A 20,571-nucleotide genomic window follows, 5' to 3' on the forward strand; every position below is an offset into this window, starting at 1 on the left:
ATGTGACGACACATCTGCTCCCTTCGTTGTTTTGAGGCAGCAGTGCTGTTAACTAATTTAGCCAAGCTTTTCATTTCAAAGCGATGACATTCACCCCCCCCCGCAGATAAGCCGTGTCAGAATTCTAGTACAAAAATAAAATATTTGTACTTTTGGACCCCCTCCTCTTTCTCTCATTTATTAGGTGCCCCATCAGGCATTATGCTTTCACTCAATCATTTCAGGAGATAGAATTGGTCAGACTGCTTCTCCTGCAAATAGCGTGATTAGAAAGCAAGAAGGAAAGTGTTATCCTTTGCACAGGTGTAGGTGAAAATGTTTTGGCCAGTGTGGCTTTTTTACATCTTCAAAGCAAGTTTATCTGTCAACTTCCCAATTATTATTTATGTTATTGATCTATAATGATTAGCAATGAACATTGTTCTCCATCCATGATGATTCTGTAGCCGTTTACTACAGACATCTTCATCTGACAGGTCGCAGGCCTCCCACAGGGTTATTTTGAAGAAGTACAAACGCTACCAAACCATACTCTTCATAGTAGTTATAGGGTGAGAGACAACAAAAGCTATATAATGGAAAAGTTAGTGACAAAACTTTAAGTAAGTTTATCATATCTGAGCTACAAAAATCCACATGATCACTAGGTGGAAGTAACCGAGGCAAAACTCTTATTGTGGGCTTCTATTTCATGAATATCTGGAATTGTTTGCCGCCTAGTTTTAAAGCAGTGATGGATTATCTTTTGGATGCATGTAGCCTCTTTTCTTTACACCTCCAACTATTATGTCTCTAAAATTCATTATCCAGCTACAAGAATGTGGGAATAAAGTCACCTGCTGCCTCTGTAAAGATAGAAAAATTAAAACCTATAATCTTTATAATCAGTTCAATACATGTAAAGAACATTCCCCAGAGACACTTAAAATTTAGTCCATATGATTGAGGTAAAGTCATTGTGAGTATTATCTGCCAAGAATCAATCTGTGTATGTGTGTATATCTGTCGTGGGATTTAAACTTTTTTTACTACTGGTTCTGTGGGTGTGGCTTGTTGGGTGTGGCATGGTGGGCATGGCAGGGGAAGGATACTGTAAAATCTCCATTTCCTGCCCACTCCAGGGGAAGGTTACTGCAAAATCCCCATTTCCTCCTGATCAGCTGGGACTCAGGAGGCAGAGAATAGATGGGAGTGGGGCCAGTCAGAGGTGGTATTTACCGGTTCTCTGAACTACTCAAAATTTCCACTACTGGTTCTCCAGAACTGGTCAAAACCTGCTGAACACCACCTCTGGTGTATATGCATATGCTTGTATATACTCATTCATTTTCATATATGCAAACTTTCATACAAAACTAGCCCAAACTATCAAAAGTTGTTTCTTTCTTTATAGTATCACATTCATGGTTCAGAGAGAAACCTTGAATGTGAATAAACCTGTTCTGCTTAAGAGGAATACACCTGTTCTGCTTAAAAACTGTTCTTAACTTTTAAATATTGCTTTGTGTGTTTTACTGAAGAAAAGCAGTATGTAATATTGATAAACAAATGAGGGATCAAACAATTTGTAGCTTGCATCCAGACTTAGTAGGGAATGGGTCATTGGGATGGGCATAACACATTATATTCCATATTATATTTTAATAGTGTGCAATGATTCAAACTCCAAAAGATGCTTTGGAATGACAGGAGCATGAATATAGCAGCTAAAATCAGATGTTTCCTTCCCCGAGATCACATAAGTGCTCTGGATATACCACAATTGTTGGGAAGAGGCACAGATGTTTAATGTTTTTTACAATCTGGCACTATATTTTCACTTACAACTGTTTCAAAACACCTTTTGGGATATATATGGATGTATACTGCCTTGTTAACAAGGCTATGTTTGGACAAATCAGTATTTGCATTTGGATATAGCAACACACTAAACCCTAAATCATTCATTTTCATACCTGAAAGTGAACAGGGTTTTTTAAAAACCTGATCCTAACTTTGATTTGTTTGAAACTGGGTCTCTTGTATATTCTGCAATATTTTTTGCTTCAGTGCTTCCCCCCCACCTTTCCCCCAATTTTAGTGTTAGATTTACCACCTCGTTGTGGAGGCTAAAATATGTACTACAACTGTGATTAATTGCATTCATTATAGGGAATATTAAGGATTTAAAAGAAGAATTCCAGAAACCTACATATACAGTACACAAAGTAAGGGCTACAGAAGTCTTTGATATTTTCCTCTGTTTGTTTTGCTCTAATTATTTTTTTACAGCCTTGTCCATAGGGAGAATAAAAAAAAAAAGTGACCATGGCAGCAAATTCAATTTCTCCTCCTTCCATATGTGCATGAGAGTGGCATGTCCATACAAAAGAGGCAGGGCTTTGATCCAACTCCTGTACCGCCATTTCACTTTTTTTTGACACACACACACACACACACACACACACACACACACACACAAATGGACACCACTGTCTTTCCATTCTTACATTTAGGCAAGAAAACCCCAAATGAACAAATATAGAAGAAGTGCAGTGGTGGGTTACGACTGGTAACGGGCATACCAGTGCCTGCCAGGAGCACCAGGTACCGTTCCAGTACAGTGCTCCAGAGGGCCTATTCGCCCGCCTGCACTCCTTACCTGTATTTGACGTTTTCAGGGCTGGAGCATCACAGAGGTGTCATGGAGAGTTGCGGAGGCATTGCGGAGCATTGCTGGCGGTAAGTATACATGCACATGCTGCATGTGTGTGCATGCGTGCTGCATGCGTTCATGTGGTGGATGCCTGGCCCCGCTGCATTGTACCAGTTGCACCAGGATCCGGAACCGACCACTGAAGAAGTAGTACCTGGCTCAACACCCTGGCTCAACACCAGTAATTGTGAGAAGGATCCAGGTCCTAGTGGACCATGACTTAAGTACTGTAGGGGCCAGCAATGTGCCACAGCTGCTGAAAAAGCCAACACTGTTCTAGGCTGCCTAACAGAGGAATAGAATCAAGATCACACGAAGGGCTAGTACTGCTTTCTACTGCACAAGTAAAACCACACTTGGAATATTGCGCACAGTTTTGGTCACCAAGATACAAAAAAGATGTTGAGACCATAGGAAGAGTGCAGAGAAGAGCAACAAATATGACTATGGGACTGGAGGCTAAATTTTACAATGAACAGTTGTGGGAATTGGGTATGTCTAGTCTAACAAAGAGAAGAACTATGGATGATATGAAAGGAGTCTTCCAATATTTGAAGAGCTGTCACAAAGAACAGGAGATCTATTCATCAAAGCACCCAACAACAGAACAAGAATAATGGTTAGAAGCTTATCAAAGAGAGAGACAACTTACAATTAAGGAGAAATATCCTGTCAGTGAAAACAATCAGGGGAACAGCTTGCCTCCAAAGGTTGTAGGTGCTGCATCATTGGTGTTTTTAAAAAAGAGATTGGACATCCATTTGTCCAGAATAGTATGGGTCTCCTGCTTGAGCAGGGGGTTGGACTAGAAGACCTCCAACGTCCCTTGCATCTCTGCTATTTTGTATTCTGTATTTGGTTTATCAGCTATAAACTTTCATTATCTGTTTGGACTGGTTAGTTATTAATGCTTCAGTATGGAATATTATAATATATAAGGATTGATCTTGAAAATAGTTAAGGTAACCTGATAGAACGGAAGAATAAGAATTCTGCTGGTAGAGTTACATTAGTTCTGAAAGAGCATTATGATGCCCTGTCCATTTTCAAATCTAACACAAGATGCTAATATTTTTATTTAAATTAGGTATGAGCAACATAGATTTTGCTGAACTCCTTTGTTTGTAGATACCTGTACCTCTATTACTCCTGAAATTCAGGAACAAAATGTTAGCTGGTCTTGGGACTTATAAAGGAGGCAATGGGAATAATTTGTTCTCCAGAATTTTCTTGTTCCATTCCCAATTTTGTTTTTGAAAAAAAAAGTTGGCTGAGCATTCTCTGTGAGATGCTTTGGAAATTAAATCCCCCCAAAATATCTTGAGTATCTTTCCAGTTCCCTGCCAGACTTGGGATGGGAAATGAAACCAATCACTTCTAATTCATATAATTAATTCCTATAAATAGAATCAACATATACATTCATTCCTTAAATAATATTTTGCTGTTACAATACAATACAATAGTAGAGTTGGAAGGGACCTTGGAGGTCTTCTAGTCCAACCCCCTGCCTAGGCAGGAAACCCTATACCGTTTCAGACAAATAGCTATCCAACATCTTCTTAAAGCCTTCCAGTGTTGGGGCATTCACAACTTCTGGAGGCAACTTCTGTTCCACTGGTTAATTGTTCTCACTGTCAGGAAATTTCTCCTCAGTTCTAAATTGCTTCTCTCCTTGATTAGTTTCCACCCATTGCTTCTTGTTCTACCCTCAGGTGCTTTGGAGAATAGTTTGACTCCCTCTTCTTTGTGGCAACCTCTGAGATATTGGAATAATGCTATCATGTCTCCCCTAGTCCTTCTTTCTCTTAAGCTAAACATACCCAGTTCCTGCAACCGTTCTTCATATGTTTTAGTCTCCAGTCCCCTAATCATCTTTGTTGCTCTTCTCTGCACTCTTTCTAGAGTCTCCACATCTTTTTTACATCGTGGCGACCAGAACTGAATGCAGTATTCCAAGTGTGGCCTTACCAAGGCATTATAAAGTGGTATTAACACTTCACGTGATCTTGATTCTATCCCTCTGTTGATGCAGGGGGATAGAATCAAGATCACGTGAAGTGTTAATACCACTTTATAATGCCTTGGTAAGGCCACACTTGGAATACTGCATTCAGTTCTGTTAGGGGAATGGAACAGGTAACTCTCTAGAGCAGTGTTTCTCAGCCTACACAAGTTGAAGGTGTATGCACTTCAACTCCCAGAATCCCCCGACCAGCAAGCTGGCTGGGAAATTGTGGGAATTGAAGTCCACACAAATCTTCAAGTTTTCAGAGTTGAGAAGTGCTGCTCTAGAGATATTACTATTGCAATAGGAGTTGCTTTCCTGTTTCCTGTCCCTATCTTTTCCTTATTATTCAAACTTCATGTCTTCAAAAAGAAAGGTAAGCATACCTCTTTGCAAGCAAATGTCTCCTCTTTCGTTATAGATCTGGGGTCTCTAACCTTGGCAACTTTAAGACTTGTGGACTTCAATTCCCAGAATTCCTCGGCCATTCCCAGGAATTGTGGGAGTTGAAGTCCACAAGTCTTAAAGTTGCCAAGGTTGGATACCTCTGTTATAGATCACCTGTTTCACGACCATAAATCCTATCTGGCTTTGAATGATTCAATTAAATCCCAAAGAAAGACTTCATGAAGAATATCTCCTACAGATTCCTTTTTCAGATCAAAAATTGAGAAAGTAATAAAAAAAGAAAACTCTCGCCATTGTAATAAGTAAAAAAGAAAAGACTCTTTTGCAGGGAAAGTAAATTTTCAGGAAACTGGGGAACAGGATTAATATTAATGACACAGCTCCTTGGAATAGCAGTGTAACAGCAAGCCAAAGCATGTTCACGTCCTTTTAACTGTTTTCTTTATATTCTAACTTTCCAAAGTCTTTAAATGAACAAGATCATCTCTGTCCACATATTGTATATTTGCAAGACTTTGTTGCTGGCATGTCACTGAATATTTCAATGGACATTTTCTTTCCACATCTTAAAAATGCATAATGCTCATTTTTTTCAGCTTCTCAACCATATGTTTTTATTCCCCAACCAGATGGTGGCATTACAACATCACAACAGCTTGCTAAAGCTTGCACATGTTATAAAAGGACATTGGCAATATTTTAGTGGCTGGAGAATGTGTATTGTGTCTGGAATATTTAGGAAATTAACCACAACAGCAGTGATATTAATATATTCCTAGCACCATTTATCAGCCTTTCAACAGATTTTGTGGTAAAAGTTCTAGGGACATAGTGATCAGAGTAGAAAGGAAATATAGAGGCAAAACTTGTTAGGTTCCCAAACAAATTTGCGCTGGAAATTTTAAAGATGTGGGTCTTTACTTATAGTGTTTGTAAAAATCACTGAACCGTAATATGGCAAATTAAAATTAGGCCATCGTAATCTCTTCAAGGTCCAAGAGTCAAAGAAAAAGCTAAGGTTAAATGGCTTCTATTTTAGTATGAATTGGTTTTGCATATATTTCTCATGAATCTCTTTCACTATATTATAACATTTCTATATTATGAGAAACTTGCACTCTCATTCTTCATTAAAAGGGAGTGTTCTTTTGTAAACCTGATTATGATTTAGTTTCTCTCTGCTTTTAAGTCTCTGAATACCATGTTAAGGCTGGACTTTAATGCTAGAACAACATTAAAACGGACAACACTAGAACATTTTAAATAGGGGAACTTTCTGTATTGCTGCACAGATAATAACAATATATCTCAATTATTTGGAGTGTACTGTGTCTCAGTGACGTGCGGTGAGGTTTATGGCTGGTGAGGCTGGTGACGTCATCAGGAAGGTGGGGAATGGGACCACATGTGCAGGAGGCTGAGGCAGCCTCAGCCTCCTGCACACGTGGTCCCATTCCCCACCTTCCTGAGTCAACATGAAGGGGACCACGGAGCGCGAGCCGGCAGAGCGCGCTCCGCAGTCCCCTTCATGTTGACTCAGGAAGGCAGGGAATCACATGTGCCTTTTCCCTTTTCCCTTTTTTTTCTTTCTTTTATGATGAGAGCGGTGAGGCTCTGCCTCCCCTGCCTCCCCTGACTGCACGTCCCTGCTGTGTCTTAGACCCAAATTTCTAGCTTCTGCTCACAGGATATCACAAGACATTGTTTCTTCACCTTCACCCATTTTAGCCCCACTCCTAAGGTTGGACAGTTAGACACAGTGGTGGTTAAGGCTGTCCGTGGCTTTAATTTGGGTCACTCTTGGGAACAGAGAACAGAACAGATTAATAGAGTTGGAAGGGATTTTGGGGGTCATCTAATCCAATCCAATGCTCAAGCAGGAGACCTCATACCATTTCCTACAATGTCCAGACTCTTCTTAAAAGCATCCAGTGTTGAAGCACCACAAGTTCTGAAGAAAGCCATTTGCTTTTCTCCTTGTTTCTTTTCTTGCTTTCTTTGGAAAATAGGTGAATCCCCTATTCTTTGTGGGAGCCCCTCAAATATTGGAGCAAAATCAAAATAAGGGCAGAGTATAATGGGAAGGTTTGAAAATGGGTGTGGGGCAGAGGTGGGTTGCTGCCGGTTTGGCCTGTGGATCGGGTAAACTGGTAGTGGCGGCAGGAGGCTCAGCCGTCCCGTCTGGACAGTTCTGTGCATGCTCAGAAGCATCGCGTGTGGGGGAGTGCGCGCAGGAGCACGCCCGAACCAGTAGTAACAAAATTGGCAACCCACCACTGGTGTAGGGGTACCTGTATGAATGAAGCATTAGACACCTCTCCCTCTCAATTCATTATGGCCCCTGTGATTATACGGGAAAGTAAGATCTTGTGGTTTCTACATCTGTTTTAGTACACAAAATAGGGGGGTTATTAGGAATAGTTGATCCTGAAAGCTTTCACCATACATCAGTGTGCCTTTATTGTTGCAGTGCCTGTCCTCTGGAATGAAGCTCCCTCTTAGATCTTAGATCAGGGTTAAAATTGGCAACTTTAAAACTTGCGGACTTCAGTTCCCAGAATTTCCCAGCACTGCCGTGGATTCACTGATGATGACTCCATTCCAACTTTGGGAGCAGATTTAGATGAGCTTGCAAAAAGGTGTATATGGGAAAGTTTGTCTTTAGTACTCCTGAGCTTTGTGCTTCAGCTGTAATAATTCAGCTGGTGAACAATTTGCTTGATTTTTAGCCTGAGCTAGAAATAAGCTTGCAGCAGGGCTATCAAAGGTAGTCTTCTTTAAGATTAGCTGCACGAGGCAGAGAAGCTGAATAGTCTTTACTAAGTAGGCTTGGGAACCACGGAGCTAGAATTAGTTTGGACAATTGTGTGCAGCTACACAACACGGATGTAACTCTCTTCCTCTGGGATTCATAATGTTTTCTCTAGTCCAGGGGTCGAAATCAAGTACTAGATACAAATGCTGAAATGTGTGATATTTTAGCAATAATGTCTCCGAGCTTTTGTCTACACATGCACACACAAACCTCCTTAGATTTTGGGTAAGAATATTCTGCTAATTATGAAATTCTATGTGTCATTTTCCAAGCAAAAAGATGCTAAATTCTTCAATACTAGCACAGTATTGTTTATCACTGAAGCAGCTTTTTATATACATGCATTTTATGCTGTGAATGGAATATATTTTTCAGCAAATGTCAAGCAAGCATTCCTAATGAAATTAGTAGAATACTGCATGCTATGTGTTTAGAGTTTCTTTTTCTTTAATTTTCTTTGTAGTGCAGAACAAAACAGAATGCAGGATCAGCTTGGGCCCCAGGTGTATATATTGATTAAAAGATTCTCTAAAGTAATAACTAACCAATTACTCTATTGGGAACATGGTTTATTCTCTCATTCTCTCTCTGATATGAGGAAACAAATTAAATTAGTATTATTTACCCGTTACTGTGAATACAGCACATTCAAAAACCTAATGGCAAAACAATATTGTAATACTTAGTATGTACATTAAACAACGTTAGATATTATTACGGTTTATAGAGATATATATGGAAATCTTCATCTTGCAAAACACATTTGCTCAATAGCAGAAACACATATTCAGTTAGTATTTGAATTTCAAAGTGTCAGCATATAATTGAGATATAAATTTCAATACTGAAGCCTGGTTTTTATTTTATTCTGCGAAAAGTAATGGTCTTTCAATAAGCCTAAAAGACTTGTCTTTGTGTCTGGAAAGGTATCTGGAGACAGGATCTGATGTAAGACATATTTATGAAATCTTAATACATTTAGATATTTCTCCAAAGGCTGTCATATGTTTCAAGTAACATCTGATTTAACAGATATATATCGTGTTACAGTGACAAAATTGTATCTTTCTTAGTGGCTAAGTAATGTGCAATATACAGGTAGATCTTGATTAATGCTGTTAATGAATCCTATTAAACGATTGCATTATTTGAATTTGCACTATTTGAATTGCTATTTCTATGGAAAATATAGTAATTGGTTCCAGCTCAATGGTAATAGGCAATGAAACTTTTTAAACATCACATGTTTTCTGCATATTAATGAACTACTACAGTAAAGGATGGAAAGAAAATATAATTTAAATTTATAGTTCACAAAATCGTGGGATAGTTATAAAAGCAAAGTAAACCTACCCATCCCCCCAAATTACCTCAGGTTCAGGCACTCTAAATCTTGAGTTTAGCACTGTTCTCACCACTTTCATGTCATTCAATTACATCAGATTTTTGATCTAATGTAATAATAATTCACTTCTTTTTAAAATTTATGCTGTTTAATTCTGACAGAATCTTCTTTTTCTCCATTTTGCAGACATGAAGATTAGGTAAAGGTAAAGGTTCCCCTCGCACATATGTGCTACTCATTCCCAACTCTAGGGGGTGGCACTCATTTCTGTTTCAAAGCCAAAGAGCCAGCGTTATCCGAAGACATATCTGTGGTCATGTGGCCAGCATCACTAAATGCCGAAGGCGCACGGAACAGTTACCTTCCCACCAAAGGTGGTCCCTATTTTTCTACTTGCATTTTTAATGTGCTTTCAAACTGCTAGTTTGGCACAAGCTGGGACAAGTAACGGGAGTTCACTCCATTAAGCAGCGCTAGAGATTCAAACCGTTGAACTGCCGGCCTTTCTCATCAACAAACTTAGTGTCTTAGCCACTGAGCCACCGTGTCCCTTGTAGATTATGAAGATTACAAAGACATGAAGATTATCAGCATCTAAAATCCCAACCGCAAGTACACATGTTCAAGCTCAGTTGTGCACACAGAAGACTCATATTTATCGAATTGTAGGTTGCATTAAATGTGATCTAGTATCATTTTATAATTCACACTAAATTGAATACCACATTATTTAAACTTGCACTAGCTGTTCCCCTACAACTAGATGTGTAGTTGTGTACAACAGGTAAAGTACAATTTCTTCCTTGCTGCTTCATACATGAAGTTGCTGGATGCTTGTTATGTGAAACATTCAAATTAGTGAATGATCACAAGTCCTCCAGGTGCTATATTTACCCTTTGAAACCTGAGATTTATATATTACCTTCTCCTATATTAATTCATGTCAGCTCTTCAAAGTAGGCTGGAACCCTACTTTAAATAGGAATCTGTAAGAGTCTAGGAGTATTTTGATGTCGTGTGCCTTGCAATGGTATTGTGGCTTGTAATGGATGCAGCTATTCATGGGAAAGGCCTGATCATGCTTGCAAGAGGTAAATAGATGGCTTTTGAAGTTAACTAATAAATAAGATCATAGCTCCATAGGTTATTGGTCTGCATAACAACGTGGCAAGCTTAAATATCTCGGCACTTAATCTCCTTCAATTGCTTTCAGCAAACACTGAAGTCTGCAGTAAATCTAACCATCATTCATTCTTCCAGTATTCCCATTTTAAGATGGATTTCAGTAAGGGTTTGAAGCTATCATTAAGGGCAGTCAACCCCATTATTGATGGTGAAGAATTGACTATGAAACGTGTACCTGTTTGTTGGAAGAGTTTGCCTTGCCTTGTAGTAAAGAGTCTCTTTTGATCCACTGAAACTGGATAACTATCCACCTTAACTGAACAAAAGACATTGCATAATAATATAGGAAACTGATGATGAGAAGCATTTCTCCCCTTTCATGTTTTCATCTTAGAGCAAGAATTGATTGTAGCCATTAGTCTTCTGGCAGAAAAAAAATATCTTTAGTTTTGATTTTATGATAAATCTGTGGAAATATATTACTAACATATGAAAGGCTATATTAAAAGTTGTTTGTATCAGGAAAGAAAATAGCTAGAGGCCTTGCAATAGAAAAATGATGATATATTTGTTGTCACTGAGAAAATTGTTGGTTCATAGGCAATGCAAATAAAAATTGCTTTCAGGTTAGGAATGCTATTTCCTTTTTAGTGAGTTTTTCTTAGAATGCCAGCTGTTAGCCAAAATGCCCAATAAACTTAATAGACTAACTACAAAAACTATAATAATATGCTAACCAAGTTGAAACTGAGCAATTTTCATTTAGTGTGTTCATTTTTAATCATATAACTATTCTGTTCTGGCCAAATAATTCAGACTGGCAATATGCTGCCGAACCCATCAAATTTCCAAATGTGAAAAATAAACCAAGGAACACGAGGGGGGAAATTCTATAGTGATAGCATTAAGAATCTATATACATTTCCAAAGACAGATTTTGCGGCCCTTTGAAAACATATTTAAGAAAAAGATGTATTGCCCTCTATTGTTTAAGAGATGTTCAAATCATGAACCCTGGGACAGCACCGTGGTTGAGTCCTTTCCATTTTTCATTTTGTTTTACAAAGTTGGTCTTTTAATTGGCTGTATTCTATTTCTCTTTTGATATAGGCTTCTTTTAAGGGTAAGCTCAGAGACGTTGAGTTGGCTGGCCTTGAAAATGAATTAAACAATTAAATCAGATAAGGCCCTTCCAGATGGCTTTTCACTGTGTTGTGACGTACTGCAAACGTGACATTGGCAGCAAATCCTACTAACCAGATTTTAATGTGAATCAAGATATATTCTTAATATGTGAATATTTTAAAAAAATATTCAAACATTGCAAATCAGTTGATAACCTGCAAACCAGAGGGTTTTGTTATTGTTAGTTGCCAAGTCATGTCCTCTATAATGACCCCATGGACAACATTCCTCCAGGTCTTCCTGTCCTCTACCATGCACTGGAGTCCATTTAAGCTCACACCTACTGCTTCGGTGACTCCATCCAGCCACCTCATTCTCTGTCATCCCCTTCTTCTTTTGCCCTCAATCTTTCCCAGCATTAGGCTCTTCTCCAGTGAGTCCTTCCTTCTCATTAGGTGGCCAAACTATTTGAGTTTCATTTTCAGGATCTGGAAGGATCTGGAACCCTTCTTTGGCCTTCCAGATGGAAACCAATGTAACTAAACTAAAACACGATGAAAATGATTATGATTTCCTCAAACTGGTTAGGAGGCACGGAACAGCCTTTGACACCAGGACAATTCATACATTCATACAAAGCCTTTGTAACGGTGGAGGCTTTGCAGAAGAGCAAAATATTACAGCACTTTTGACAGTGATTACTAGCTATGTCTCAGAGAACAATGTTAGTTTCAAAAGAACAAAAAGTCAGAAATGTGTAATTTTTGTGCATCTGTGTGAGAGGATAAAGAGGGAGTCAGAGCAGAAATGGGTAAAACCATATTTATCATTTGAACAAGAAGGACTTTAAGGGATCTTGGAATCCTAGTGGACAACCATTTAAATATGAGCCAGCAGTGTGCAGCAGCTGCCAAAAAAGCCAACATAGTTCTAGGCTGCATAAACAGAGGGATAGAGTCAAGATCACATGAAGTATTAATACCACTTTATAATGCCTTGGTAAGGCCACATTTGGAATACTGCATTCAGTTTTGGTCGCCATGATATAGAAAAGATGTGGGGACTCTAGAAAGAGTGCAGAGAAGAGCAACAAAGATGATTAGGGGACTGGAGGCTAAAACATATGAGGAACAGTTGCAGGAACAGGATATGTCTAGTTTAATGAAAAGAAGGACTAGGGGACACATGATAGCAGATTTCCAATATTTCAAGGGTTGCCACAAAGAAGAGGGAGTCAAACTATTCTCCAAAGCACCTGAGGGTAGAACAAGAAGCAATGGGTGGAAACTAATCAAGGAGAGAAGCAACTTAGAACTGAGGAGAAATTTCCTGACAGTTGGAACAATTAATCAGCGGAACAGCTTGCCTCCAGAAGTTGTGAATACTCCAACACTGGAAGTCTTTAAGAAGATGTTGGATAACCATTTGTCTGAAATGGTTTAGGGTTTCCTGCCTAGGCAGGGGGTTGGACTAGAAGACCTCCAAGGTCCCTTGAAACTCTGCTATTGTATTATATTATATTGTATTGTATTGTATTATTTGGGAGGATGGTCTTCTTTGCAAATCGTATTACTCATAACTTGGGATAATTTCTGCAGACTCATATTTCACATATTTGCATTTTCCTTGCAGCTCTTTGTGCCCATGAAAAATTGATCCAGTGGACAGGGGAACGTTACCAAGGCTCAACATTTAATTCTCTCCTTTTTCAAGATATCTTCTTTAGACTCAATCATTCTTCCTGGTTATAGAAGGGCTCAGAGATGACCTTGGGGAAAGTATGCAGCAATCCTTAGCTTATCCTGAGAAAAACAAGAAAGTGCAAGAAACTCAAGAAATTATTCCAAGTTTTCAAAATTCTTTTATTATAGCCTGTGTTTGTTTCCTTACCTACCTTAATGGGTTGATATACTTCCTGTTGAAACATGGACTTCCAAGTTTTTTTCCAATTTTTCCAAACTGGAGCGCATTTTCGCCGGAGTGCCGGAACCCGGAAGAGAGCAGCTGCCTGGTGTGCATGTGTGTGGCGGCCAGCTGCTCTTTCGGGTTCCATCACACACATGTGCACCGGATAGCTGGTCTTCATGTGAAGACCAGTTGGCCGCAGCACATGTGCATGCCAGAACCTGAAAGAGAGCAGCAGCCTAGTGCGCATGTGCATGATAGAACCTGGAAGAGCAGCTGGTGATGGCACACATGGCCACAGAGAGGGCACTTGCATGCCACCTCTGGCATGCATGCCATAGGTTTGCCATCACAGCCTTAACTTCTTCACCAAACTGGCTTTTCCCGCTTGTTTTGATTTACAGCTTACAAACTACTGAGATTGGTTCTTTTGAGATCATTTGGTACACAGCCTTGGTCAGCAGAGGGAATTTAGTCAGAGAAAACATGTACACACTACTTCACGAGTTAGCAACAAATAAGAAGAAAACTGAGGTCTAACAACAATAAAGCATTATTGACTTAACAAGAAAGGTGCGCCTACATTATACTTGCACTCACATTTCCTTTAACTTGAGTTAGCCATGTCCAGTCCCAGAGAATCTCTCTTGTAGGGAAATGGGCAGTTCAGAAATGTGAAATCTAAACAAACAATGATAATAAAATGCATTCAGTTAATATTTCCTCTTGTATAATGTTGTACTGCTAAGCTGGAACTCACTTTGAATGATGGATTAATTGACACATTGTTTGTCTCTTACTTGCTTATGTCTTCCCTTATTCCTCAGATTCCACTTCTTTTTTCTGTCCATTCCTCCTTGGAAACTGGTATGCCTGCTTCCAGATAACAGTGGCTGTCTTTTTTTCATGATGCTAGTGTTTTACTGCCAGTGCTGTTCCTTTCCTTTCCTTTCCTTTCCTTTCCTTTCCTTTCCTTTCCTTTCCTTTCCTTTCCTTTCCTTTCCTTTCCTTTCCCTCCTTTTCTTCAGAGACCATCCAGAAATGAGAAGTTCTGGGCCAAATGGAGAAAGAAGAATTGGCCTACTTTCCCCACACTTTCTTTGTCTGTTAGGAGGATAAAATGAATCCAAAACTTTTCTGCAGACAGAAGGAGCACTGCAAAGTACGGAAGAAACATTCAGAGATGTCACACATTCAACAGTCACAAATAAATGATACCTGGGTGCGTGACTATGAGTTGTGGACCAGTTCCATTTTAGCAGGGTATGTTTGGGGATGACAAGACAACAATTTGAATAAAATTAGACATTGTTAGCTATAGGTGTCATTGCCAGGTTTATTTTTAAAAAGAATATTTAGTTTATAATTTAATGAAAATTTTCAACTCAGATTGCCACTTGTCCTTAAAAGAGGGTTGCGGGGTTTTTATTTTTGTTTAATAAGGATACTAATCCATGCTCCGAAAACTACCTATCATTAGTAAGTGATTATATTTTACGTCTTCACAAACGTGCCAAATGGCAAAGTGTGTCTCTATTCTGAATTCATTTGCTACGCTGTTCTGCTTTTGTGGCAGTAAAATAGCTTATAGTTTTCTCTTTTCATGAGGAATTATTGTGATCGCCTTTTTCAAAAATAGTATTTCTGTCTAAGAAAACTGATAGTAATGTGGCCAATCTCCCCCCGCCCCCTTCTCTTTTTACACAAAGGCTGGACAATTATGATAAACTTAAGTGGAAAAAGCCAGACTACTCTGCTGAGGCCTTCTCTGGGTAGCTGGCCTTAAGCTGCTGATTATGGAGGATGCTAATTTGGCAGCAATGCCAGAATTTTATGTTAATGCTATTGAGCAAAGGGCTAAAGCATTTTTTTAATTTAAAATTACTGAACTATAAAATTGAAGTATTAGATTTTTCCTTAGGCTTAAGTGGACGAAGGGAAATATGATGTCAAAAGTACATTCCTGTCACTTTCATTTGAATTAAACTTTTCAAGGATGATGCCTGAGTGTATTTTGGTCAAAATTACAGCCCCTAAGCTCTAAGTGATGACCACTGGTGTGTGTTTAATATTTACCTCCATAATTTGAAACATTTTTTTAAACACAATAGTCCTGCGAGTAATGCTTTGCAAATACCATTTGAAGTAGCTGGTGAGTATTTGTTATATCGTTACATCGGTGTATAAATATGCCATTTTTCTTGACCCCAAATGTGTTGAACTTCAGTTTTCGCAATTCCTAATCAGCATGTCTGAGGTTTGTTTAAAGTTCTTTAGCCCATAGCTACATAGTGCACATTGTCTATCCTCCTGTGACCTCAAAGGCAGAAACATGCTATATAAATTTCTAGCATGCAGAACTTACAGGCTGGAATGACATCCTGCAATTTGCTTAGTTGTGATGATTAGCTTTATGCAGATTCTCTTTGTCCCATTGGTTTCTGTGTGTTCTGACCGAGGCTTCCCAAGAGCATGAAGCAAACTCCCAATCCCGACAAAGCCCGCTTTTTAAATTTACTGTGAATTCTGCTCATTCACATCCAGCGAAGTCCTTCCAGGGAGGATTTACAGTCACAGACCTTATCTGGCTTGGAGAACTGACAGGTCTATATCTGCAAAACTTGGCAAGGTGTCTCAGAAAGTCATGAACCAATTAAGTCAACTAATTGTCTTCTGCAAACTCCACTCCCCTTTCGCTCCTCTTTTATTTCCTCTGGGAGGGGCCATTCATCATCCACCTTACTCCTAAACCAACTCCTGTTCTTTAGCTGTTCCTTTCGTCTGACAACTCTGCTCATGCATACACTGGGGACTGGCTCCAACTGTTCGTCTGCCTCATTGATGTCTGCTTCTGAAGGCAGCTGAAAACTGGCATATGGCTGTGGCCCTCTCTCTGCCTCGGACAGAGAGCCCTCATCAGAGCCTTCCCTAGACTCATGGACTAGCTCATGCTCCTCCCCAACCTCCTCACTGACTGAATCTATTGCCGGCTCCACTTGCCACTGGCGGGCCACAACACTATGCTCTGGATTTATACAACTGGGTAGCTTTTGGTCAAAAACCCTGGTGGGTAAGAAGAGAAGCATAAGTTATAAGCTACATGCAGAGTGCTATCCTTTTGGAACTATTTGTTATTGAACTTAACATGGAAACAGAACACTTTAAACTAGAGATGTGGCTCCCATTGGTTCAATGTGTTCAATGTTTTAGTAAAGATAAAAATAGCATTTAGGCTTATATACTGGCCCATAGTGCTTTCCTGCACTTTAGGGATTTGGATTTTTGAAACGGTGTTCACCACCATGATGAGATTGCTACTCCTAAAATTACAGTGGCAATAGTAAATTCTTCAGAAAATGCTGGAAAACTATGCAGACTCTTATATGTAGCTGCCAGGAATTGAGTCTGACCTGAAGGAAAAGAAAAGTTTTACTTTTCTTGCACAGTGTAGTTATAATGGAAGAATGTGCTAGATATTGGAAGCTAAAATGATAGTCACTTCTGTAGGCATTTCCCCCTTTTCCTGTTGCCATCTGCCCCAGAGATTTGACTCAGAAAAGGTCTGGAACAGAATTGCTCTGATGTCTAAGATATATACTGTATTTCCTAAAACAGTTACTGGTAGGAGTTGAACACATTCAAAATCCTTGCTGCTATTGGTTATGGATACGAAGAGAAACTATGTTCTGAAAGTGTGTTTTGAGGTCCATGACGTTTGGTGATGATTACATGCAGCGGATCTGGGCAGCCAGTTAGAACTGAAGCACCAAGATGCCAAGTTCAGAGAAATAAAGGCTACACGAGGAACAGCCAATGAGTGGAGGAGAACCCTTTGCTTTCCTCCTAGCGGCAGCATTCATTCATTTGCCTAATGCTAACAGACAAAAGGCAAAATAACTTAAGTGCAGTAGCAACTGATTTGATTGATTGTACAGTAAAGCAGAATGGAGGCTGGAGTCAGAAGTGCCAGATAAATGTAGGTCAATAGTGGGTTCCGGATCCTGGTGCAACCGGTATGGTGCAACAGGGCTGGCGTCCCCCACATGCACGTGTGTAGCACACACACACAAACATGCAGCGCGCGCATGCATCCTTACCTCTGCGACGCCTCCACGACGCTCCAGCTGCTTGGTGGAGTGTCACGCAGGGGCTGTACGCTCCATGTGCATGTGCGGAAGCGCCAAAGAGCTCAAATACAGGTAAGGAGCTCAGATGGGCGGGTGGGTCCTCTGGCGCACTGTACTGGAATGGTACCCGGTGCTCCCGGCAGGCACCAGCAACACACCACTGAAGTAGATGTCAGGTAGGGTTAGGGTTGGAGTTAGCATGTTGCATAGGTTGAACACAGGGGGAACAGATGGGGAAGGCCATCCTTCCATCTCTGTATACTCTCAACTTGTTATATTCTTAATGGAAAGTGCTAGAATAACACCTAAATGTTTTTATTCAGAAGCTTAAATAGGAGTTGATCCCAAATAAGCATGCATACTTATTTGCAAAGGATTAAATCCCCACTGACTGTTTGCGTTGTCTCAAACACAGTTGATTTTCAATATATTGTTGAAAATTATTTTATATTAATTAAATTAATATAAACATAGACATTTTTGAGAGTCAGTTTGGTCTAACTGGGTGTCAAACTCAAAGCTCGTGGGCCCATTTTGGCTCATGGGGTGCCTAGATCTGTCCCGTGGGGTTGCCCTAGGACAAAAAGTGAAGCAGTGGCTTGTGGTTCCTCTGCCAGTGAAAATGGAACTCAGGAGGGCTGCGTGCAGCCCTCCTGAGCTCTGTTTTCACTGGCAGAGGATTGCAGGAGACTGTCGCAGCTGAAAATGGAGCTCAGGAGCCCATTTTGGCTGGCAGAGTGCTTGGGCCACCACAGGTGCCCTGACACGAGTAATGTCAAGCTGGCCACACCCACCATGCCCCCTCCCAGACCCCCTAATGTGGGGTCTCAATAAAATGCGGCCCTCAATAAAATCAAGTTTGAGACCCCTGGTCTAGTGGCTAAGGCACCAGACTAGAAGCTAGGAGACTTTGAATTCTAGTCTTGCCTTAGACATGAAAACTGGCTAGGTAACTTTGAGCTAATCATTCTATCAGCCCAACTCACCTGAACAGGGTTGTTGTGAAAGGACTATTGTGTATATGTAGCACTTTATAAAAAATAATAAAAAGGGATATACATAATGAATTGCTTTAATACTTATTTGATGCCCAAGAGTATTATTGCATGTTAAATTGTAAAACCATAGCAGAAGATAGTTATTACCATTCCTACAATTTTGCCACATTAGAGTTCTTTTTTGTAAGGTTATTGAATGTTTATTGTACTTCCAATTTTCTTCCTGGGTCCTTGTGAACAAAGGACCTCTGTAGCGGTGGGCTGGAAATATGTAGAGGAGCTAGAATCACATGTAGAGGTCATTAACTTAGGGAACCCAAAGTGTTTAGTACTGAATCTGAGTGCCATTCACATCCATAGTAGAACCACTCCTGTCCCTTTGCTAGAAATAGTTAAATACACATATGAATTCATAGAACAGTATACTTTATTAACCTGTGGGTGGAATGGAAGTGCTAAACTGGTAGAGATGCTCAGCCTGAGTTTGCAGCAAAAGACCATATGGGGTAGCCGAAGACATAATGCCCAGGTGAGAAGGCAGGACATTACTGAAAAACATTTAACACATTAAATGTGAACTTTATCCTACATTCTGTGCCGTCTGTCTAGTAAGGGCCCGTCCCCAATAGGGATGTTTGGATTGGTGTAAATCTGATCTGCCCTATTGTCTGCTTTGTAGGGCAAGCTTCAGGGTGGCAGATTTATGTTTGAATTTTTAATAAAATACCTGAACATAAATTTGCTGGTCTGCTTAAGGGCAGAAAAGGTTTTTTTTTTAAAAAATAATTGCAGAGGTAGCAAATCAAAGGGTGTGTGTTTTTCATCAGTTATTTACAACACCATTGGGAAGGTTTTGCCATTTCAATTGCCTTATAATACTGGACTTGACCTACCTCTGCCATTATCTTGTGTCTACCACTACTACCTACCTGCTCATGGAATCCACACTGCATAATGTACATTAATACAATTCAGCGAGTCCAGAGGTATTTCATGAGAAGTGTATTCCACTCCTCTGCTCACAATAGAATACCTTATGCCACCATGCTTGAAATTCTGGACCTGGACAACCAAAACTCTGCCACCTGTGGTCTGACCTAAGCTTAGTACACAAAGTTGTCTGCTACAACGTCCTACCTGTCAATGACTACTTCAGCTTCACCTGCAATAATACACGGGCAAACAATAGATACAAACTCAAAGTAAACCGCTCCAAACTCAATTGCAGAAAATATGACTTCAGCAACAGAGTGGCCAATGCCTGCAATGAACTACCTGACTCTATTCTTACATCCTCAAACCCCCAAAACTTCAACCTTAAGCTGTCCACCATGGACCTCACCCCATTCCTAAGAGGTCTGTAAGGGGGTGTGCATAAGCATAGCAGCGTGCCTACCGTCTCTGTCCTACTGTTCTCATTTATTTGTACTCATTTCTTATGTATATACTGTACGTATACCTGCTTACACTTATGTGTTTATATGTTGTATTCACACTTCTATTTGTTTTCTCATACATGCTTGACAAACGAAAATAAAAATAATAAATAAAAATAAAAAATAAAAAATAAATAAATAAATAAATAAATAAATAAATAAATAAATAAATAAATAAATAAATAAATAAATAAATAAATAAATAAATTGACACAGTCTCATCACAATACCCTGTTGGGTAAAATCCACTAGCTGAGCTTGGATATTCCTTCATAGTTTCTCCCATGCAGGTGATATTGGCATAAGAAGGATGTTTGTAAGAGAAAAGTATCTGTATTTAGGAAATTACTGGTATTTTTCATAACATCCTCTAGCAATATGGGAAATCCACCTAGTTAGAAAAAACTATTATTTTCCTGAGCATCTTCTTTAAAATGTCTGCCTTGGAATGCATGTGTCTGTGAAGAGATCTCCCCACATCTTTTGGAGAAGGACTCACCTATAGGGAATTGTGATAGTGAAGGATTCAATTATTGATTTCTTCTTTTTTCTTCCTGTGGGGAATTGTGATAGTGAGGGACTGA

This window comes from Natrix helvetica (assembly GCF_964273705.1).
Source record: "Natrix helvetica genome assembly, chromosome: 6".
NCBI classification, from domain to species: domain Eukaryota; kingdom Metazoa; phylum Chordata; class Lepidosauria; order Squamata; family Natricidae; genus Natrix; species Natrix helvetica.